The sequence below is a fragment of the Lethenteron reissneri genome, chromosome 1 (genome assembly GCF_015708825.2).
Source record: "Lethenteron reissneri isolate LAM-NWPU_2019-01 chromosome 1, ASM1570882v1, whole genome shotgun sequence".
NCBI classification, from domain to species: Eukaryota; Metazoa; Chordata; class Hyperoartia; order Petromyzontiformes; family Petromyzontidae; genus Lethenteron; species Lethenteron reissneri.
Window position 1 is genome coordinate 7,786,173 of NC_083779.1, and position 24,971 is coordinate 7,811,143.

General features: G+C 52.4%; 1 pseudogene; it reads right to left on the reverse strand.

The window, feature by feature from the left end:
• Positions 1-692: 692 nt before the first annotated feature.
• Positions 693-23,826, reverse strand: LOC133352646 (endophilin-A2-like; annotated as a pseudogene).
• Between the last annotated feature and the right edge of the window lie 1,145 nt (positions 23,827-24,971).

Genomic DNA, 24,971 nt, shown 5'->3' on the forward strand with positions numbered 1-24,971 from the left:
CCCCTCCAATCCCCCCTCACCCCCCCCTCCAATCACCCCCTCCCCCTCCAATCACCCCCTCCCCCTCCAATCCCCCCCTCACCCCCCCCTCCAATCACCCCCTCCCCCTCCAATCCCCCCCTCACCCCCCCCTCCAATCACCCCTCCCCCTCCAATCCCCCCCTCACCCCCCCTCCAATCACCCCCTCCCCCTCCAATCACCCCCTCACCCCCAACCAACAATCAAGAGCACCAAGGCCCACAGGGGAGAAGGGGAGCGTGGGGGACCTCGATAGAACCCCTCCCGTAGCCCCCCCCCAATAACCCCCCCCAGCACCCCCCCCCCAGTCCCCCCCCCCCGTGTTGTCGCCCTCCCCGTACCCACACGGCGACCTGAGGCGTGGGCCACACGCGACGCGGAGCGAGCCCAGCACCCCCAGCCCCCCCTCCCAGCCCCCACTCCCCCTCCCACCCCCAGCCCCCCCTCCCAGCCCCCCCCCCCATTTCCCCTTCCCACGCCCAGCCCCCCCCACTCCCCCTCCCACCCCCAGCCCCCCCCCACTCCCCCTAGCAGGGAGTTCCCCGCCCCCCCGAGGTGGGTTCTGCGATCCAGCGCAGACGTTAGCCCCTCCCCCTCCCGCCCCCTAATCAACGATTCCCTTATCCCATGACCCAGTTCCCCACCCCCATTCCCCCACCCCCATTCCCCCCCAAAGAGATGCACCAAAGACAAAGATCCCCCGTGAAGGCCGGCATGGCATACGAGGGGGTGGGTGGCCAGCACCACGCCCGGCCGCCTTTGTCTCCCCAGTGGCGATGTTTACTACGCACCACGCCGGGTACTCATTTGAGGCCGAATCGACCTAGACGAGGCCCAGGACCGATTCAGATAATACTCCCCGGCGTTGGCAGTGAGCGGGAGTCGAACTCGGCCCGCCCGGTTCGCAGCGCAGCGCCGCGCTGCCGCTCCCCGCAGAGAGATGCACCACTGCCACCGCCGCCACTAACACCACGTGAGGAGTTGGGGCGCGCGGTCGATCACGTGACGGCAGCCGCGCTCAACCAACTCGCGTGCACGAGCGTCGTCGACGGGGACCGCCCCCCCTTGACAAGTGGCCCGTGACCCGTGGCGCACCGCACGCAGAGGCAATAGGTTTCGCGTGGGCGACCCCTGAAGGCGGCGGCGGCGACCACCGTCACCACCGCCGCTGCTGGCAGCGCCGTGCGATCGCCACGACGCTGGGAATGAAAATAATCAGGAATTAATTTAAGAACGAAAAAACAAACCTCAAAATTCGATTTCATTAATTGAATCACCGGCGGTGGCAGCAGTCCCACAGCCCCCACCACCACCACCCAGAGGTCGCAACCGGGTACCCGATACCCGTACCCTACCCGATACCCAGCTACCCGTACCCGGCTGGTAACGGGTACCCGTTTGCGACCCTGGTGTGGCCGGGTACGGGTAAGGAATCAAAACCCGTTTGCGACCTCTACCACCACCCCCACCACCTCTGCCGGTGCCCGCACAGCGGCCCTCAGGGCGCCAGCGGCACCAGCACTTCGACGTAGTTGACCGGGAAGAATCCCGGGCGCCCGTCGATGGCGCCCTCGAACCAGTTGTCGTCCACCTGCGACACGAGGGAGACGACGTCGCCCTCGCGGAACGCCAGCTCGCCCTCGTTCTCCGCGTCAAAGTCGTACAGCGCCCTGCAGCACGGCCCCTCCGGGGGGGCTACGCGGGGAGGGGGGAGGGCAGGGGGGGTAGCAGGAGAGCGTGGGGGGGGGGGTGTGAGAGACTTGCCCGTCATTCACTCTCACTCCATCGTTCACTCACAATCATTGTTCACGCTCACTGCATCGTTCACTCTCACTCTATCGTTCACTCCATCGCTCACTCTCACCCTCATCGTTCACTCCCACGCCAGCATTCACTCTCACTGCATCGTTCACTCACGATCATCGTTCACGCTCACTCTATCGTTCACTCACGATCATCTTTCACGCTCACTCTATTGTTCACTCACGCCATCGTTCACTCTCATCGTTCACTCTCACTGCATCGTTCACTCACAATCATTGTTCACGCTCACTGCATCGTTCACTCTCACTCTATTGTTCACTCTCACTCTATTGTTCACTCACGCCATCGTTCACTCTCATTGTTCACTCTCACTGCATCGTTCACTCCCACGCCAGCGATCACTCTCACTCACTCCATCGTTCACTTTCACACATCGTTCACTCAGACGCGTGTCTGCGGCCGTCTGGAACGCGCTATCCCTTCCGAGATTAGCAAGCCACTGGGAGCTGTGCACCGGTTACCAGGTCTCGGTTACAACTCGAAAAGACCCCAGATGGGAGTTGGAATCTTGTGAGACCTGCATGGGTAACAGATCACAACTCCGGTGGTCACCCTTGCAGCAGCAGCGGCTTTTGACTGGGCCATCGAACAAAGGCGGTGGTCGCCGCATCATCGCGCGGCGCTTTCAGATGCGCTTCTGCGGCCGTCTGGAACGCTCTTCCTTAGCGATATGAGGAAACCACCGGGAGCTGTTGCTGCACTTTGAAATCGTGCGGATTGACAAACGAATTTCTCTAGAAGTGATTTGTTTTGTCTTTAGTTCGTTGTCCTTCCAACCGAACCTCCGATTAGCAAGGCTGGCTACGTACGGCGAAAAAAGAGCTGAACACGAAAACATACGCGAAATGTTTCGTGGACATCTGTGAAAAAGAGCTTTACAGCTCATCGGATTCTTCCAGGATGAATACAGATTCTGATTCTGATTGTTGCTACATGAGCGGGTATGGGGCCAAGTCAAACCAGAAGTGTCTCTGTAACGACACCGGAAGATGACTAAAAATTATGATGGTGATGCCGGCCATACTGATTAGAGTAGTGATTGGCATTGCAATGATGACATCGATTACAATATCTCTGTTTTTTTTATCATCGTTACATTACTTTACCCAGGGTAGCCTCACCGAGTCTCCGAGGCCTCTATTTCAGGAGGGTGTCCTATCAATGTTTGGTTTTGAGTAGTTGTGGGGTGATGGCGGTGGTGCTGCTGCTAATGTGTGATCCCAAATGGAGTGATTCGGGGCGCCACGGTGGCTAGGAGATGTTAACTACCTCACCTGGTCTACAGGAGGTCGTGGGTACAATCCCGACCCTGACGCCTGCTGTATATTTGGAGTTTGTGTGTGTCTCTCTCATCATCATCACGGTGGCTAGGAGATGTTAACGACCTCGCCTGGTATGCAGGAGGTCGTGGGTTCAATCCCGACCCTGACGCCTGCTGTATATTAGGAGTTTGTGTGTGTCTCTCTCTCATCATCATGACGGTGACTAGGAGATGTTAACTACCTCACCTGGTGTACAGGAGGCCGTGGGTTCAATCCCGACCCTGACGCCTGCTGTATATATGGAGTTTGCGTGTCTCTCTCCCATCATCACGGTGGCTAGGAGATGTTGACTACCTCGCCTGGTGTACAGGAGGCCGTGGGTACGATCCCGACCCTGACGCCTGCTGCTGTATATTTGGAGTTTGTGTGTCTCTCTCATCATCATCACGGTGGCTATGAGATGTTAACTACCTCGCCTGGTCTACAGGAGGTCGTGGGTTCGATCACGACCCTGATGCCTGCTGTATATTTGGAGTTTGCGTATCTCTCTCTCTCATCATCATCACGGTGGCTAGGAGATGTTGACTACCTCGCCTGGTATGCAGGAGGTCGTGGGTTCAATCCCGACCCTGACGCCTGCTGCTGTATACTGTATTTGTAGTTTGTGTGTGTCTCTCTCTCATCATCATCATCACGGTGGCTAGGAGATGTTAACTACCTCGCCTGGTATGCAGGAGGTCGTGGGTTCAATACCGACCCTGACGCCTGCTGTATATTTGGAGTTTGTGTGTCTCTCGCTCTCATCATCATCACGGTGGCCAGGAGATGTTAACTACCTCGCCTGGTATGCAGGAGGCCGTAGGTACGATCAGGACCCCGACGCTAAAATCTTTGGAATTTGCGTGTCTCTCTCTCTCCCCCGTGGACTTTTCTCCGGGTCCTCCGGTTTTTTCCCCTCCACATTTATGATCAACGCGCGTGCAGAGTGTTTGGCTGCTATAAATGTCCACGTGACGATAGGCCACTTCGTTGAGCTATCATTTGTGTTGGCCAGGCCGCTTCTGGAAATGAGTTGCTTAGCTCAGTGGGCCTTACCTGGTAAAATACAAAATAGTTTAATAGTTTATATAAATTTGCAGGGAGATTTTCATCATGGGAAAGAGTTGCTCAAGACCAGTTACTGTGCATTGTACATTTTTAGCTACGGCAGGAAACCAGACAACCCGGAGGAAACCCATGCGGAACGTGGGGAGAACAAACTCCACTCGCTCACTCACTCACTATCTCACTATCTCGCTCACTATCTCACTCACTATCTCACTCACTCACTATCTCACTCACTCACTATATCACTCACTCACTATCTCACGCACTCACTATCTCACTCACTCACACTCTGCAGAGCAGGGGAGAACACACAAACTCCACTCACTCACTATCTCACTATCTCACTCACTCACTGCAGAGCAGAGGTGAACACACAAACTCCAATCACTCACTCTCACTCAATCACACTCTGCAGAGCAGGGGCAGAACACACAAACCCCACTCACTCACTATCTCACTCACTATCTAGAACAGGAAAAGAACACACAAACTCCATTCACTCACTATCTCACTCAATATCTAGAACAGGGGAAGAACACACAAACTCCATTCACTCACTATCTCACTCACTATCTAGAACAGGGCGAGAACACACAAACTCCACTCACTCACTATCTCACTCACTATCTAGAACAGGGGGAGAACACACAAACTCCACTCACTCACTATCTCACTCACTATCTAGAACAGGGGAAGAACACACAAACTCCACTCACTCACTATCTCACTCACTATCTAGAACAGGGGAAGAACACACAAACTCCATTCACTCACTATCTCACTCACTATCTAGAACAGGGGAAGAACACACAAACTCCACTCACTCACTATCTCACTCACTATCTAGAACAGGGGGAGAACACACAAACTCCACTCACTCACTATCTCACTCACTATCTAGAACAGGGGGAGAACACACACACTCCATTCACTCACTATCTATCTCACTATCTAGAACAGGGGAAGAACACACAAACTCCATTCACTCACTATCTCACTCACTATCTAGAACAGGGGGAGAACACACAAACTCCATTCACTCACTATCTCACTCACTATCTAGAACAGGGGGAGAACACACAAACTCCATTCACTCACTATCTCACTCAATATCTAGAACAGGGGAAGAACACACAAACTCCACTCACTCACTATCTCACTCACTATCTAGAACAGGGGAAGAACACACAAACTCCACTCACTCACTATCTCACTCACTATCTAGAACAGGGGAAGAACACACAAACTCCACTCACTCACTATCTCACTCACTATCTAGAACAGGGGGAGAACACACAAACTCCATTCACTCACTATCTCACTCAATATCTAGAACAGGGGGAGAACACACACACTCCACTCACTCACTATCTCACTCACTATCTAGAACAGGGGGAGAACACACAAACTCCATTCACTCACTATCTCACTCACTATCTAGAACAGGGGGAGAACACACACACTCCACTCACTCACTATCTCACTCACTATCTAGAACAGGGGGAGAACACACAAACTCCATTCACTCACTATCTCACTCAATATCTAGAACAGGGGGAGAACACACACACTCCACTCACTCACTATCTCACTCACTATCTAGAACAGGGGGAGAACACACACACTCCACTCACTCACTATCTCACTCAATATCTAGAACAGGGGGAGAACACACAAACTCCATTCACTCACTATCTCACTCAATATCTAGAACAGGGGGAGAACACACACACTCCACTCACTCACTATCTCACTCACTATCTAGAACAGGGGGAGAACACACAAACTCCACTCACTCACTATCTATCTCACTCTCACACTCTGCACCCGAGTCAGGAATCGAACCCAGGCGCCGCTTGCGGTGAAGCGGCGTGAGCACCAGCACCACCAGCACCACCACCAGCACCACCACCAGCAGCACCACCACCAGCAGCACCACCACCAGCCGCACCACCACCACCAGCACCACCAGCACCACCAGCACCACCACCACCAGCAACCACCACCAGCAGCAACCACCACCAGCACCACCACCACCAGCAACTACGTCCCTGCCAGCCGCGGCACGCGACCTGCATGCCGATGGCCCACCGTCAGCGTCGTCATCCTACCGGCTGTCTTGTGCCCAGGCGACGGGGACGGGGTGGCCGGCGCCGCGTCCTCCTCCGCCGGCGCCTCCGTCGCCGCGGTCGTCGTCGTCGCCGTCACCGCGGTCGGCGTGTAGATGGGGGTCCCCACGGGCTCCTCGGTCTCGTCGGGGCCGTCGAAGGTCGTCACGGGCTGCAGCTTGAACTCTCGACGCTGGCGCGGGCGCGCTGACGCCGACACCACCCTGCCGGGGGGGGGAGGTGAGGGTGGTGAGGGTGATGGTGACGGACCCCCCCCCCACCCCGCTCCCCCCACCCAGGTTGGCTCAGCCTTAACAAGAACATCCGGTGCAGTGTGCTCGCATTAGCAGCACTTCCACAAACGGCGGTTGTGATCTTGGTCTGTGTGTGCGAGTGTGTGCACGTATCGTAGAATCCAATTGACCTGTGCTTAATGCCGGCCCGAAAACCCCGGTGAGTTTGTTTAAGGAACCGGTCACCCGACCGGAGCTCTCGTGGATACCCCCACCACCCCCAGCCCCCACCAGTGTACGTACGTATGTGTAATTACAGTAGAGGCTACATGCGCTGTGAGTGGACTAGTGGTCACGTGAGGTAATGACAGGGGAGTCAGCCTGCAGTGTGAATGGACTAGTGGCCATGGGAGGTAATGACAGGGGAGTCAGCCTGCAGTGCAAATGGACTAGTGGCCATGGGAGGTAATGACAGGGGAGTCAGCCTGCAGTGCAAATGGACTAGTGGTCACGGGAGGTAATGACAGGGGAGTCAGCCTGCAGTGTGAATGGACTAGTGGCCATGGGAGGTAATGACAGGGGAGTCAGCCTGCAGTGTGAATGGACTAGTGGTCACGGGAGGTAATGACAGGGGAGTCGGCCTACAGTGTGAATGGACTAGTGGTCACGGGAGGTAATGACAGGGGAGTCGGCCTACAGTGTGAATGGACTAGTGATCACGGGAGGTAATGACAGGGGAGTCGGCCTACAGTGTGAGTGGACTAGTGATCACGGGAGGTAATGACAGGGGAGTCGGCCTACAGTGTGAGTGGACTAGTGGTCACGGGAGGTAATGACAGGGGAGTCGGCCTACAGTGTGAGTGGACTAGTGGTCACGGGAGGTAATGACAGGGGAGTCGGCCTACAGTGTGAGTGGACTAGTGGTCACGGGAGGTAATGACAGGGGAGTCGGCCTACAGTGTGAATGGACTAGTGATCACGGGAGGTAATGACAGGGGAGTCGGCCTACAGTGTGAGTGGACTAGTGATCACGGGAGGTAATGACAGGGGAGTCGGCCTACAGTGTGAGTGGACTAGTGGTCACGGGAGGTAATGACAGGGGAGTCGGCCTACAGTGTGAGTGGACTAGTGGTCACGGGAGGTAATGACAGGGGAGTCGGCCTACAGTGTGAATGGACTAGTGATCACGGGAGGTAATGACAGGGGAGTCGGCCTACAGTGTGAGTGGACTAGTGGTCACGGGAGGTAATGACAGGGGAGTCGGCCTACAGTGTGAATGGACTAGTGATCACGGGAGGTAATGACAGGGGAGTCGGCCTACAGTGTGAATGGACTAGTGATCACGGGAGGTAATGACAGGGGAGTCGGCCTACAGTGTGAGTGGACTAGTGATCACGGGAGGTAATGACAGGGGAGTCGGCCTACAGTGTGAGTGGACTAGTGATCACGGGAGGTAATGACAGGGGAGTCGGCCTACAGTGTGAATGGACTAGTGATCACGGGAGGTAATGACAGGGGAGTCGGCCTACAGTGTGAATGGACTAGTGATCACGGGAGGTAATGACAGGGGAGTCGGCCTACAGTGTGAGTGGACTAGTGATCACGGGAGGTAATGACAGGGGAGTCGGCCTACAGTGTGAATGGACTAGTGGCCATGGGAGGTAATGACAGGGGAGTCAGCCTGCAGTGTCAATGGACTAGTGATCACGGGAGGTAATGACAGGGGAGTCAGCCTGCAGTGCAAATGGACTAGTGGCCATGGGAGGTAATGACAGGGGAGTCGGCCTACAGTGTGAATGGACTAGTGATCACGGGAGGTAATGACAGGGGAGTCGGCCTACAGTGTGAGTGGACTAGTGATCACGGGAGGTAATGACAGGGGAGTCAGCCTGCAGTGTGAGTGGACTAGTGGCCACGGGAGGTAATGACAGGGGAGTCAGCCTGCAGTGCGAGTGGACTAGTGGCCATGGGAGGTAATGACAGGGGAGACAGCCTGCAGTGTGAATGGACTGGTGGCCATGGGAGGTAATGACAGGGGAGTCAGCCTGCAGTGCGAGTGGACTAGTGGCCATGGGAGGTAATGACAGGGGAGTCAGCCTGCAGTGCGAGTGGACTAGTGGCCACGAGGGGTAATGACAGGGGAGTCAGCCTGCAGTGTGAATGGACTGGTGGCTACGGGAGGGAATGACAGGGGTATCAATAGTGAGTGCGAAGGGACTGGTGGCTATGGGAGGCAATGACAGGGGAGTCAGTAGTGAGTGCGAAGGGACTGGTGGCTAGGGGAATGATCGAGAAGGGAGCGTGGCCAGGTGACGGAAGAGGACGGTGGAGTCTGCCGGTGTAGCGAGCGTCCAGAGTCAGCGAGAATGATCGGGAAGGGGGGCGTGGCCTCGTTGGCATATAAGGGGGAGATGCGTGGGAGACTCGGGGCTGTTGCAATGGGGGTCTCCGCCTGATGTCAAGTGACCGTGTCTTCAGTAAAGTGCCATCTAAAGAGAAGTGTGTCAAGTCGTCGTTACATATCTATGTTGAACTTCTTTCGCACCGTACGTAGCCAGCCGTGCTAAATCGGTGGTGTGAAGGGAAAGGACAACAACACGAAACGCAACAAAAATGCACTTCTACAGAAATGAGTTTGTCGATCTAGATGATGATGATTTAAAAGTGCATCGCAGCTCCGAGTGGCTTCCTCATATCGGAAGGGAAGGGCGTTCCAGACGGCCGCAGAAGCGACCACCGCCTTTGTTCGATGGCCCAGCCAATAGCCGCTGCTGCTGCGAGGATGAGCGGAGTTCGCGTCAGGATGGTTTACGCCCCTTGGCGAGATCAGCGAGGCATTGTGGTTCATTTCAGAGAAATATTTCGTGTGTGATGAGCGGGACCTTACAATGTATTTGTTCGCTAACTGGAAGACAATGCAGCTCCGATGAGCACAGTTGGCTACGTACGGTGCCAAATAAGTTTAACAAACAAACTGCCCATAGACTCAACACTGCCCAAAGACTAACACTGCCCATAGACTAACACTGCCCAAATACTAACACTGCCCATAGACTAACACTGCCCATAGACTAACACTGCCCATAGACTCAACACTGCCCATAGACTCAACACTACACCATAGACTCAACACTGTCCATAGACTAACACTGTCCATAGACTCAACACTGCCCATAGACTCAACACTGCCCAAAGACTAACACTGCCCAAAGACTAACACTGCCCATAGACTAACACTGCCCATAGACTCAACACTACACCATAGACTCAACACTGCCCATAGACTAACACTGCCCATAGACTCAACACTGCCCATAGACTCAACACTACACCATAGACTCAACACTGTCCATAGACTCAACACTGCACATAGACTAACACTGCCCATAGACTCAACACTGCCCATAGACTAACACTGCTCAAGACTGCACCTCCGATTAGCATGGTTGGCTACGTATGGTGGCGCGAAAGAGGTTCAACACACATACAGCCCGACGAATGACGGGTACTGCAAGTCGAAAACTTTAAAACTTGCAGTACCCTTCACGACACGCGCCGACGAATTTCAACACACGACACTTGGCCGGGTCGTCGCGCAGAACCGAACACGCGTGTGCGCGCGCAAAATAGCGGATTACAAATTAAAGATGTCGGGCTGCAGGAGAGCGCATTGTGTTGCTTTGTGCGCATATCTGTCAACCCCTTATCAGTGCCCTACCCTATTACAGACCAACTCAGACCTTATTGGTCACACCGTAGTGCCCCTCATAAATCTCAACGTTCATCCTCCACAAAGTCCCATCACAAGGGAGAAACAGAAACAAATAGACACGAAGAAATGTTTTGCCCCGTATTGAAGTGTCCGTATGCCGTGTGGACCTGAAAACTTAATTTCCCTGCACAAGACTACTGGGTAAACCGTGTGGGTTGACACGGCGTGCGTGTGGGTCGGCGTTTCGTCGTGGTGGGGGTGGGGGGGGGTGGGGGGGGCGCTGACCTGTCCTGCAGCGTGCTCTGCAGGTCGTCCAGGATGTCCACTACCTGCCGGTGGTACTCGAGCTGCGCCTCCACCAGCGCCTCCAGCTGCGACACCTGCTCCACCTGCGATGCACAACAGCGCCAGCGTCGCTCCCACTCGCCGCCGCGACCCACATCCCTCTCGTACCCTCCTGCGCGCCGTCCCTCTAGCCGCTTCTACACCCATCGCGGAGAGCCGTGAGCCTCTCAAAGAGACCCACAAAGAGACCCGCTCACTTCAGCAAGTGTTTCTTGCTGTGGTTGTCCCACCTGATGACGGACGCTTGTGTTGCGCCCGAAACGTCGTGATTTAATTTATTTTATTTTATACCTACGTGACTTTACCGAAAGAACCAAAGAGTAGAGACCCACAGACTCGCACAGAGAACCACACTCACGCAGGGACACAAAGACTTACACAGAGACCCACTCTTTGAGCCTGAGGTTCTCTATGTCAGACCATGGATCACTGTGTGAGCCTGTGGGTCTCTGTGCGAGCCTGTGGGTCTCTGTGTTGCTCCATGGATCTCTGTACGAGCCTGTGGGTCTCTATTTCAGTCCATGGATCTCTGTGTGAGCCAGTGGGTCTCTGTGTGAGCCTGTGGGTCTCTGTGCGAGTCTGTGGGTCTCTGTGCGAGTCTGTGGGTCTCTATGTCAGTCCATGGATCTCCGTGCGAGCCTGTGGGTCTCTATGTCAGACCATGGATCTCCGTGCGAGCCTACGGGCCCACCTGTCTCTGACATTGCCTCGAAATGCGGGCCACGTGCCGTAATCGTGAAAGATCTTAGCCTCCAGCAAGCTCTCTCTCCCTGCCACCACCACATGCCCTCGCACCCCCCTCACCGCCCCCCCCTCCCCGCCTCGACTGCCCCCCCCCCGTACTTCGCTCTCCAGGAGGTTGCTCATGCTTGTGGCGGTGACGTCGCGAGACTCGTCAAACTTCTCGGCCGCCTGGCGGATCTCGTCGTCGGCCACCTTGCCCTGCCGCTTCTTCTTGTAGTCAAAGTCGAGGCGCCGGCCCTCCAGCTTCTTCAGGTGGTGCTGCGGAGGGTAGGCGACACAAAGGCAAAGATCCCCCGTATAGCCTCAACAGACTGTTGGGGCAAGTGCTGTTAGCGAGTAGAGCTTATGAAGGCCGGTACGGCACACGAGGGGGGTGGGTGGCAAGCGCCACGCCTAGCTGCCTTTGTCTCCCTAGTGGCGATGTTTACACACCAGGTAATCATTTGAGGCTGAGTCGCCATAGAGGAGGCCGGTTCAAATAACCGTCACCGGTGTTGGTCGTGAGCGGGAATCGAACGCGGGTCTCAGGGTTCTTTAGCGCAGTGTAGCGCTAACCGCTACCACCACCGCTCCCCCACACACACGTACACACAACAGACAACAACCGCCATTCGCCACTAAGTGGCGGTGACGTCACCACGACGCTTGTGCCAGGCCATGTGCACCTTGAGGCCACGTGAAGTGTTGAACGCCCGCTGGCAGGAGGTCACGGGGCAGACCCACGTACACACACACACGTACACACACACACGTACACACACACACACGTACACACAACCCACGTCAAGATGGGGGGCGCCAGCCAGGGCTAACGTCCAGGCCCCCCAAGTCCTGTCCCATCCTCCGCCGAGACCGCGATTCGACACCGGGGCCACGGCAGTTCGCCGCTCGTTGCGGAGGTTCGCTCTTCGAATTAGGACGGCCGCCCTGGTTAATGGCCGCGGTACGCGCGCACGAACCGCGGGGACCCGAATTCGCGCCGCGCGCCGTCACGGAGGGACGTTGACGTTCCCGCGACACCGCTCACAAGGGTCGGTACCATTGCGTGCCGTCGGCGTCGAGGTCCAAATTCGCCAAATCTTCTCATTATAAAAGCCCGGCGTTTCGTTTGTCCGTTTGTCCGTCAACTAAACGGTGAGAGCCTTTCAGAAGGTCTGAATCAAAAAGTTATAGAAAGTGGACCCCCCCATCCCGAGATATGGGGGTAAAAAGTTGATCTAACAGGAATAAATGTCTACACACCCACCATACAATAGAGTCAGTAGTATCCGCAGACATTGGGGGAGGGGGGGGGGGAGAAGAGAAAATCAGTGAGGGCGACAGGCTAGGCGTGAAGCGTTGAGAAGCCCTCCGCAGGAGCTGAAAAGGGCAGGACACCAAAATTCTAGTTTTTAAATTTACTCAATTGGTTTTCTACGCAGCCGCAGCAGCAGCAGTCGTAATCGTCGCCCCCTGCTACTGACAGCACCTCCCAGGTCACTCTTGCTGCCAGATAGAAGGGTAAAAAACCAATTATCATATTTTTTACTGGCAAATGAGGTTCCAATGGTGTAAATGCTTACCCCGAGCTCTCATACTCTGATGGTGCATTGTCTTTGAGTTGTGCGCCTTTTGGCGTCATCTGGTCCAACCCATGTGAGACTAGGCTCTAAGGAAAGCTGTCTCGGGTGTGGACCAGTCAACTTCAAGGACAGTGCATATATTATCAGAGTTATGTTTTTTGTTTGCATTATGGCTGCAGGTATTGTGGTCTATGCAAACATGACTCCTTGTAAAAAAGGTGTCAGTTTTGTTGCCAGATAGAAGGGTAAAAAACCAATTACACTGGTCAACAAAAAAAAACATGTTTTTCTGGCCTGGACTTTTGCAGCTGTTTTAGACTAATTTCAGGGTGCTGATTCCAAATCTGATCTCAGATTTGCTCTATCACATCATTTTTATGCTATCGGCATATCCAATTTTAATTGATTTTACCCGAAATTAACTCTGTCACGTATGATTGCAAGTAGTTGCGAGTCAGTGACTGCTTTAGTGTTAAATTATGGTGCTGTATTTTTAGGATAGTGTGTTTATAATATAATTCTATGTAGATATCCACATTTATTTAATATTTTTCTTCTGCAGTTTTTATTGAAAATGCAATATTTGATATCTCAAAAACCTGATGTGATAGACAAAAACTGATGCCAGATAAGGAATCAGCACCCCAAATTACATTAGAACCGTTGGAATACCTTATGTCAGAAAAAGTGTGTTGACCAGTGTTATCAATGAGGCTCCTGTCCTTGTCTCTCGAGTTCCCACCAGGGTCACACAACATCAACCTCAATCTCGTCTCATCCGCAGGTCTCCCTCTGCCCTCGTCTTTCGCTGGTCGTCGTCTAAATCGTGAAAATGTCCAGTGCGCGCGCTCCCCCGCGAATTTGCATTGAGGATGATTCCGTGGGGGAATGGCGGGAAATGGCCCTTCCTATACCAACACGTTTAACACCTGGGGCAACGCCACTGCCAACAACAAAAAAGCCAGCAGCAGCATCGCAAGATATCATCCGTTTACCAAGGTGTTGCGCGTCTTGACGGATTATTTTTTTGCAGGCAAAATATTGTCGTGAAAGACGCGAAAACAAAATCGTTGACGAAGAGGCTTTGAGACTCTTTGGGGCTTTCGGTAAAGCCACTGAGATAGGTTGAAAGAAAATAATAAATAAGTAATAATACTTTTTTGAAAACACGCTTTAATGAAATGTACCGTACGAGTAATGGCAGAACTCCACGACTCCAGGAAGTGGCTCCGAAGCTTGCCATAACGTAAGAAACCGTGGTGATTTACAGCCAACGTCAGTTGAGCGTGGACAATTAGACCCAAGCCGAAACATAAGATATAAAAAAGATCGCTTAAAAATATATATTTTATTTTCAATGATAGAATATTGTATTGTCAGCAGTATGGCATACGTATACCAAGTATGCAGTCGATACGACATTGGGAAGTGGGTTAAAATTGAGCTACAAGATTTGAGGATACGACAACAGACAGTGAGTTTATAAAAAGCGTGTAAAAGAATGTTTAAAAAAAAATTTCTATGATAGAATATAGTATTGTCATCAGTAGTGACATAAGTATACCAAGTTTGCAGTCGATACCACATTGGGAATGGGGTTAAAATTGAGCTACAAGATTTGGGATACGACAGCTGACAGAGTGAGTTCAATAAAAGCGTGTAAAAAAAACTGCGACGTTTCGATCGCAACACAAGCGGCCGTCTCCTCAACCTACCTACGTGGCTTTACCGAAAGACCCAAAGAATATGAATTGCTGCAGTCACGAAAGCTTTAAGTCAAGATTCAATGAGGCTTCTTACCTGACCCCCCCCCCCCCACTGCTAGCCCCCCCCACTGCTAGCCCCCCCCCCCCCCCCCACTGCTAGCCCCCCCCCACCCCGCTCCGGCACTCACCCCGATCTCACGTAGCTCCTTGTCCTGCAGACTCTGCAGGGGGTCAATGAAGTTCTGCTTGACGCTGATGTCCAGCGCATCCTTGGGCCTCCGACAGCTGCTTCAGGGACTCGCCCACATCCACGAGCGCCTGGCCTGTGGCGGGTGGCGGTGGGGGGGAAGGACGAGATGGCGGGAGGGGGGGAGGGGGGGGTCGGAGGGGGTGGTGGGGGGCACAGCGCACACACGACTCGTTCACCTACCCTGGGCACGGGGGAGGTCAGTGGTGAGAGGTGAGCGGGTGCAGAGGCGAGCAGCAGGGGGCGGTAGTGGCGAGCGGCGAGCGGTGAGGGTGTAGAGGTGAGCTGAGTGGTGAGTCGGTGAGCACGTGAGAGGTTGAGTGAGTGGAGATGGTGAGCGGCTTGGGACGGTGAAAGTTGAGCGTGTGTGAGCACGTGAGCGGCGGTTGAGGTGAGAGGTGAGGGGTTGACGAGTGAGCGGCGAGAGGGAGAGGTGGGCGGTGAGAGATTGAGGGTGTGTGTGAGGTGAAGTGGTGAGAGTTGAGCGGTGGGCCGGTGAGAGGCGAGTGGTGAGTGGTGAGAGGCGAGCGACGGGCGGTGAGCGGCGAGAGGTGAGCGAGAGTTGAGCGGTGAGAGGGTGAGTGGTGAGAGTTGAGCGGTGTGAGGTAAGTGGTGAGAGGCGAGGGACGGGCGGTGAGAGTTGAGTGTTGAGAGTTGAGCGGCGAGAGGTGAGCGGTGAGCGGCGAGCGGTGAGCGGTGAGCGGTGGCGAGCGAGAAGGCGCACGGGGGTGAGGCTACCGACCGAATTGTGACTCGTCGCCCATCTCGTGCCCGAAGCGCAGCATCGCATCTCCCAGCACGCCCTCGGGCTGGGGGTAGCCGGTCGTCTTCACCTGCCCGCGGATCTTGGACATTGTGTTGAGCATCCCCAGCTTGGCTCGAGATGCTGGGGGGGAAGGGGGGCACGGGGGGCATCGGGGCGTCAGCAGGGCACAAACAGCAGCACACAACCGCATACAACAACAACAACAACCGCCATTCGCCACTCAGTGAAGGTGACGTCGCCACGGCGCTTGTGCCAGGCTATGTGCACTTTTAGGCCACGTGAAGTAGCAAACGCCCGCTGGCTGGAGGTCAAGCGACAGACCCGGGTGCCGTGGGTCGACTGACTGAGATGACTGGCCGATGCACCACCTGTGCCCCCCTACTGTTCAAGTTCAAATTCATTTATTAGGAATAGCCCTGTGAGCCATTTGGCTCTTGAATCGGGTGCAACCGCAACAAACAAAAAACTAAAACATGAACAAGATAACATCTTAATGTGACTAAGTGCAAACTGATAATCCAGGAAAAAAACCAGCAAAAATTCCAGAAAAAAGCACCGTACACCAACGCTGTGTGCAAAAATCCCAGTGGGATGCAAGTCAAACAACAACAACCACAAGACAACTAAGATTAAGGCCATCAGTCTAACTCCGTACTACAACAAACAAAACTTGGCCAAACCAAAAAACTTTTGCAAATCACCAAAATAAAGCCATAAAAGCAATGTAACAGTGATCATAGGAACTGTGACCGAATTTGCACAATAAACGACAAACAACATGTACCACCAAAGCCTACCAAGTAACTCCTTGGTGGTGCCGGACGGTAGTGCTGCGGTGAGCAATGCCACGTGGGAGAGGCTCATTTCAATCGGCAGTTCCCCCTCATGGCACTTGCAGCAGAGGTCGCAACCGGGTACCCGATACCCGTACCCTACCCGATACCCGTACCCTACCCGATACCCGTACCCTACCCGATACCCGGCCGGGTACGGGTAGCCGTTTGCGACCCTGGTGCGGCCCGGGTACGGGTACGGGTAAGGAATCAAAACCCGTTTGCGACCTCTGACTTGCAGCCACCACGGTGGCCCCTGGTGGCTCTCGACGGATGCGAGGGGCTGGTAACCCCCCCCCCCCCCCCCACATCCAATTGAATCACCACTAAAATCTAACAACCACATACCTACACAAAACCACGCACGCAGAACCACAAAGACAAAGATCCCCCGTGTAGCCTTAAAAGACTGTTGGGGCAAGTGCTGTTAGCGAGCATCTATGAAGGCCGGCACGGCACACGAGGGGGTGGGTGGCCAGCACCACCCCCGGCCGTCTTTGTCTTCCAAGTGGCGATGTTTACACACCACACCAGGTACTCGTTTGAGGCTGAGGAGTCGTCCTAGGGAAGGCCTAGGACGTGAGCGGGAATCGAATTCGGGCCACCGGGTTCGTAGCGCAGCGCACTAACCGCCACATCACCGCTCCACACAGAACCACACACACAGCTCACAAAGACAGAACCCACAAAACACACAGAACCACGCACAAAGAACCACACACAGAGAACCACACACACAACCACACACACAGCTCACAAAAGACAGAACCCACACAACACACAGAACCACAGAACCACGCACACAGCTCATAAAGACAGAACCCACAAAACACACAGAACCACACACAAAGAACCACACACACAGAACCACACACACAGCTCACAAAAGACAGAACCCACACAACACACAGAACCACAGAACCACGCACACAGCACACAACCACTTACGCACACAAAACCACACATTGCCATACAACACACACACACGCGGGCGTTCCAATGACCCACAGAGCTACATTGCCTGGAATCTTGTACTCCTCGTAGGGTCTCCCTTGGCGAACAGGTCTGCGGGGAGGTTCCAGACCAAAAAAAAAACGGTACGAAAAAAAAGCCCCTGATGAATTGTTAAAAAATCCAAAAATCAGAGAAGCTCACCCAGACAAGGGATACCGCGACACACCCCTGGAGCCAAGCCTGGCGGTGGTGTCCGCCGGCAAACGCCCGGTGAGGCGGGTGACCCCCCCACGTAACCCGGTCGGTGTGGGCCCCACCATCCGCAGGACGAAGAGAGAGGGGCGGGTGTGCGATGCCAGGACAGCAAGGAAAGGGATGGTCTCAGACGGCCTGCTCCACGGCTATAGACACTATCTGTTGGGACGTGGAATGTCACATCACTAAGGGGGAAGGGGGGGGGAGAAGGAGCCAGAGATGGTGTAGGAGGTGGAAAGGTACCGACTTTATATAAAGTCACGTATAAAGATAAAATAATAAATTAAATTAAATACTAGCATACAATTTATTATTTTATCTTTATACGTGACTTTACCGAAAGAACCAAAGAATAATTCCTGCAGTCACGAAAGCTCCAAATTAAGTTCGACTTTATATAGCCGGTGTCACCTCCACACACAGCATTGACACTGGATACCAAATTTCTCGATCGGGGGTGGTCTCTCTTCCCCTATCCTGGAGTAACCCCTGGTGAGAGGCCCCGGGTGGGTGTGGGGATGCTCACAAGCCCCCCGGCTGGGTGCTGGTCGGTTGGAGTGTGTCCCAGTGGATGAGCGGGTCACCTCGATGAGACTTCGGGTCTCAGAAAGGAAAACTCTGACTGTTGTCTGTGCTTGTGCACCAAACAGCAGTTCAGAGTATCAGGCCTTCTTGGAGACGGTGGGTGCAGTGCTCGACAGAGTGCCGCCGACCGACTCCACGGTATTACTGGGCGACTTCAATGTTCACGTGGGGAATGATGGAGATACCTGGGGAGGCGTGATTGGGAGCAATGCCCCCCCACCGATCTGAACCTGAACGTTGAGATGTTATTGGAATTCTGCGCTAGTCATGGAATGTCAATAACAAACACCATACTCTTTGGTTCTTTCGGTAAAGTCACGTAGGTATAAAATAAAATAAATTACGACGTTTCGGGCGCAACACAAGCGTCCATCATCAGGTGGGAAAGCACGGTCTGAAAGAACCAAAGAGTATGGATTCCTACAGTCACGAAAGCTTCAAATCAAGAACAAGCACCATGTTCGAACACAAATATACTCATAGGTGTACTGGGTAGCAGAGCACCTTGGGACGAAGGTCAATGATTGACTTTATAGTTGTGTAATCGGACCTAAGGCTGTATGTTCTGGACACGCGGGTGAAGAGAGGGGCAGAGCTGATCACTACCTGGTGGTAAAGTTGCATCCGACGCTTAGGGCACCGACCGGATAGCTGTGGAAGGCCCAAGCGAAACGTGCGGGCTTTCTGGGAACGTCTAGCGGAAGATCCAGTGCAGAAATATTTCAACTTCCACCTCCGGGAAAACTTCTCCTGCACTCCAGGGGAGGTCGTGGACATTGAGTCCGAGTGGACGATGTTCGGGACCTCGATTGTGGACGCAGCTACGAAAGCTGTGGCCTAACGGCAGCTGGTGCCTGTCATGGCGGCAACTCACGGACCCGCTGGTGAACACCGGTGTTGAGGGAAGCTGTCACAGGTTGAAAAAAGGAGGCTTTCCAACCCATGCTCAGAAAAAAAGGCCTCCCGGCTTGCCAAGAGGGCAGCAGCTGCAGCAGTCGTTGAAGCTAAAGCCCCGGGGAGGCATGGGACGAGTTTGGAAAGGCCATGGAGCGGGACTACTGGGCAGCCTCAAAGATGTTCTGGCAAACCATCCGACGTTTTAGGAGGCATCTTCTTGGTTCTTTCGGTAAAGTCACATAGAAGGGAAATAATAAAATAATAAAAATAAAACATAATAAAATACAATTCTCAGACGCTGTCTTTCCGACAGACCTGTTCTTCACCTGAGGACGGCTGCTTGCGTTGTGGCCGAAACGTCGTGAGAATTATTTTATTATGTTTAATTTTTATTATTTTATTATTTCCCTTCTACGTGACTTTACCGAAAGAACCAAGAAGATGAATCCCTGCAGTCACGAAAGCTTTAAATCGAAAAGTTTTAGGAGGCGTCGGCGGGACGTGTCCCAGGATGTTTTCAGTAAGGGTTGGCGTTGTCCTCTTTGCCTCGTCAGTCTGTGATCTCCAGCATGCACTTTAACGGTTTGATGCCGAGTACGAAGAGGCTGCGATGAAGATGAGCACCTCCAAATCTGAGGTCATGGTTCACTCCCGGGGGATGGTGAATTTTTTTCTCCAGGTGAGGGCAGAACAGCTGCCCTTAGTGGAGGAGTTTAAGGTCTTTGGGGTCTCTTTCGCGAGTGATGGTACGTGGGAGCGGGAAATCGGCCGGCAGATCGGTGCGACCTCCGCAGTGTTGCAGGCGCTTTGCCGTTCTCTGGTAGTGACTTGGAGCTGAGTTCTCGAACAAGCTCTCAGTTTGCAGGTCGATCTACATTCCCACCCTCACCTGTGGTCATGAGCTTTGGGTAACGACCGAAAGGATGAGATCGCGGGTACAAGGGGCCCAAATGAGGATTCCCTGCAGGGTTGCTGGGCTCACCACTCTCTGTAATCGGGCGAGGAGCTCAGTAATCCGGGAGCCGCTGCTCCTCCGGATTGAGAGGAGCCAGTTGAGGTGGTTTGGACACCTGGTAAGGATGCCCCCCGAAAGACTCCCACTGGAACTCTACCGGGCAGCACTTCCCACTGGGCAAAGACTCCGGGGCCGGCCCAGGGCACGCTGGCGGGACTACGTCGCTGGGCTGGCCTGGAAACGCCTGGGAATCCCCAGGAAGAGGGAAAGGGAGGTGTGGACCGTCCTACTCAACATGCTGCCACCACGACCCTCACCAGGACAAGCAGACCGAGAAACGAAACAAACGAACACACGCACCAACAGCCGCCCATGCATTGCACAAAATCACCACGCTCGCCGCACCACACACACAGCACACAACCACATACGCACACAAAACCACACATTGGCGTTCAACGCACACACACGCGCACGCACCAGTAGCCGCCCGCACATGACACAGACTCACCACATTCGCCACATGCTCGCCACTCACCACGCTCACCACACGCTCGCCACGCTAACCGCGTCGCCGCGCTCACCTGGGTTGGGCTGCAGGTACTCCTGCGTCCTGGCGATGAGCTCCACCACCGCCTTGTTGCGCACATCCACTTGCTGGAATCCCACGCACAGCAAAACCGCGACATCCGTGACGCGAGGTCTCATGCCAAACCATCGCTCCGCCACAACCATTCGAGGCACCGCGGTGGATACGAGATGTTAACTACCTCGCCTGGTATACAGGAGCGCGTGGGGTTTGATCCTGACCCTGACGCTTGCTGCTGTATATTTGGAGTTTGCGGTGTCTCTCTCCCCCCCGTGGTCACGGGGAATTTTCTCCGGTTTCCCCCCCCCCCACATTAGAATCGATGTTCGTTTATAGTATTCGGCAGCTATACATTTTCCACGTGATGATCACTTTGTTGAGCTATCATTTGTGATAGCGAAGTTGCTTCTGAAACAGAGCTATACAGATCAGTGGACCTTACCTGGTTAAGAAAATTTGTTAAATAGTCTAGTTTCATGTAGTCTCCACGGATCGAGGTTGCTATCTATCCACTGCCATAGGAATGTGGAATTTCTTGACGAATGGACACGAGCACTGCCCCTCCAATAAAAAAACTAGTTTCCAGCGGTGCGACTTGAAACTTTACGTTAACTTAAATCGATGTTGTCAACCCACTGCTGGAGAAAAGACCTCTCAAAGTGCTGCGACGCTCCAGTCGATACACTTAGCGCCGCCACAGGAGGGGATTTCACTGCTCCATCTCCACGATGGATGTATGGCCCCTTGGGTAGTGCTTCAGGCTGGTTTCACGAACCGCCCCTTTAATCCGCGACTGGGACCAACAGAGGCGATAAAAAAAAAAGTTTTTGAAAACGAATTTCTTTCGATCTGCTTTTTGTGTTTAGTTGTTGTCCTGCCCCCACACTTCTACGATTAGTGCGGTTGGCTACGTACGGTGCAAAGTAAGTTCGACATACATATCGCACTATACACTACTATATAATACACTACTATATAATACACTATACACTACTATATAATACACTATACACTACTATATAATGCACTATACACTACTATATAATACACTATACACTACCATATAATACACTATACACTACTATATAATACACTATACACTACTATATAATACACTACACACTACTATATAATACACTATACACTACTATATAATACACTACTATATAATGCACTATACACTACTATATAATACACTCTACACTACTATATAATACACTACTATATAATGCACTATACACTACTATATAATACACTACACACTACTATATAATACACTATACACTACTATATAATGCACTACACACAACTATATAATACACTATACACTACTATAACAGGACCCTGCAGGGTTGGCTGGTAGGAACGAATAACCAAAGAATATAAACATAATGTATTATTACACTTGTTTAGCCAGGAAAGCCCCACTGAGTCTAAAGGTTTTTGTAGGGTCCTGCCAAGTGTTTGCAGTAGGGGGCGATGTTGCTACACCGAATCGGACGATACGAAGGGAGAGTGTGAGGCCTAGTTCTAGGCTTTAGGCCTAGCTGTAGGCTTTAGGGCGCTGCGAGTTAATTTGTAATTTAAATGTTTTAATTATTTATGTAAAAGCTTTAAATGTAAATGTTTCTATTTAACAACATCAGGGAATGTAACATTGTAAAACATTAACTCCCTTTCACACACACGGGGGTACGATACGAAGGGAGAGGTTGAGGCCTAGCTCTAGGCTTTAGGCCTAGCTGTAGGCTTTAGGCTGCCGTGAGTTAATTTTATAAAAAAAAATGTTTTTATTATTTATGTAAAAGCTTTAAATTTAAATGTTTCTATTTAAAAGCATCAGGGAATGTAACATTGTTAAACATTAACTCCCTTGCACACACGCGGGGGTACGATACGAAGGCAGAGTAATAGGCGTAGTCCGAGGCTTTAGGCCTAGCTGTAGGCTTTAGGGCGCTGTGAGTAAAATTTGAATTTAAAAGTTTTAATTATAAAATTTGAATTTAAAAGTTTTAATTAAAAGCTATCTCAGGGAATTATAAGGGAATGTTACACTTGTTTAGCCAGGAAAGCCTCATTAATTTAAATGTTTTAATTAAAAGCTATCTGAGGGAATTATAAGGGAATGTTACACTTGTTTAGCCAGGAAAGCGTCACTGAGTCTAAAGGTTTTTGTAGGGTCATGCCAAGTGTTTGCAGTAGGGGGCGATGTTGCTACACGGTCGGACGGACGGTCGGACGGACGGACGATATAATCTATTGTAGGCTGGTCCACTTCGTTCCTACCAGTATAATGCACTATACACTACTATACACTACACTATACACTACTATATAGCACTATACACTACTATATAATACACTACACACTACTATATAATACACTATATACTATATAATACACTACTATATAATACACTATACACTACACAACGCACACTTCTGTATACACTATACTATACACTATAATACACTACCACATTACACCACAATACTAAATTGCAAACTAATTTCCTTTGAAGTTTTTGTGTTTAGTTTGTTGTCGTTCCCCGGCACCTCCAATTAGCACGGCTGGCTACGTACGGTGCAAAAGAAGTCCAACATACGTACGTAGAACCATCACCCGGCCACCAACAACAACAACCGCCATTCGGTACTAAGTGGCGGTGACGTCACCACGGCGCTTGCGCCAGGCAATGTGCACTTTAAGGCCACGTGAAGTGTCAAACGCCCGCGGCAGGAGGAGGTCACGGGACCGACCCGCAGGTGCCATGGATTGACCTGACCGAGATGAACTGGCAGATGCACCACCTGTGCCTCCTACTGGCCACCACCACCGACACCACCATCGGCACAACCGCTACCACCACCGCCGCTGGACGACACGAGTGGGGGTGGTGGATGGCACGAGTGGGGGGTGGACGGCTTGGAGGTGGAACGGCTTGAGGTGGACGAAACGCGTGGGGGGGGGGGGGGTGGACAGCAGCGACTCACGGCAAGGTACCTTCTCCATCTGGGTGAACTCCTCGTCCAGTTTCGTGCCCTCCGCTCCTCCCATCTTCTCGCTCACAAACTGCAGCACAGAGAGAGAGAGAGGACCCCCCCCCGCCACCGCGTAGCCTTGAACACATTCATCTTGGTTCTTTCGGTAAAGTCACGTAGAATGGAAATAATACAAAAAGATTGAACAGATTGTCGAGCAGCAACCCATCGCAGTTGAACTCTCTCTGCTTAAGGGACCGTCCATAAATGACGTCACGCGATTTTGGACGATTTTTGACTCCCTCCCCTCTCCCCCTTCGTCACAAAAAGTCAGACCCCCCCCCTCAAATAACGTCACAAAGCTCTGCCCCCCCCCCCCCAAAAAAAAATTTAACATGCTTCAAATCGCTTTAAACTATTGTCATTGTAGTGCGTATTTAATGTGGCGCTGCACTCTGATGTTGTAGGAGAAAACATTTATTAAAACGTCTATTTAATTAAGTAGAACGTGTTGTCTATATTTATTTAAAGTTGCGCATTTTGATGTGACGTCACATTTCTCAACCACCCCCCTAGGTGCGTGACGTCATTTATGGACGGCCCCTAACGACGGTAATTGATTCCACGAAACTTGTCGTTCAGCGATTTTGGTCGTTAAGCGAGTATAGGAAATGCACGTTCAAGGCTTAAGGGGCCGTCCATAAATGACGTCACACACCTGGGGAGGGGGGTCAGACATTAGTGACGAGGGGGGGGGGTGAGAAATGTGACGTCACATCAAAATGCGCAACTTTAAATAAATATCGACAACACGTTCTACTTAATTAAATAGACTTTTTAATAAATGTTTTCTCCTACAACAGAGTGCAGCGCCACATTAAATACGCACTACAATGACAATAGTTTAAAGCGATTTGAAGCATTGTGAGAAACTTTGATCGCCGGGTTCGTGGCGCAGTGCACTACTACTCACACAAAGACAAAGGTCCCCCGTATAGCCTTCAACAGACTGTTGGGGCAAGTGCTGTTTGCGAGCACCTATGCTGTTCGGTAGGTTTGGTGATGCGTGCGTTATCCCACCGTGTCATCCCACCCCATGACGAATCACCACCGCCTCTGCCACCACTGTTACCACCACCACCGCCAGAGCCACCACTCGCGCCACCACCACCACCGAATCGTCAGGCCCCGTCGGCGCGAACGTTTGCACCGTCACCGCAAATGGAGCCGCGCGTATTGTGATGATTAAAATTACGATTATTCATATTGCGATGATTAAAATTACG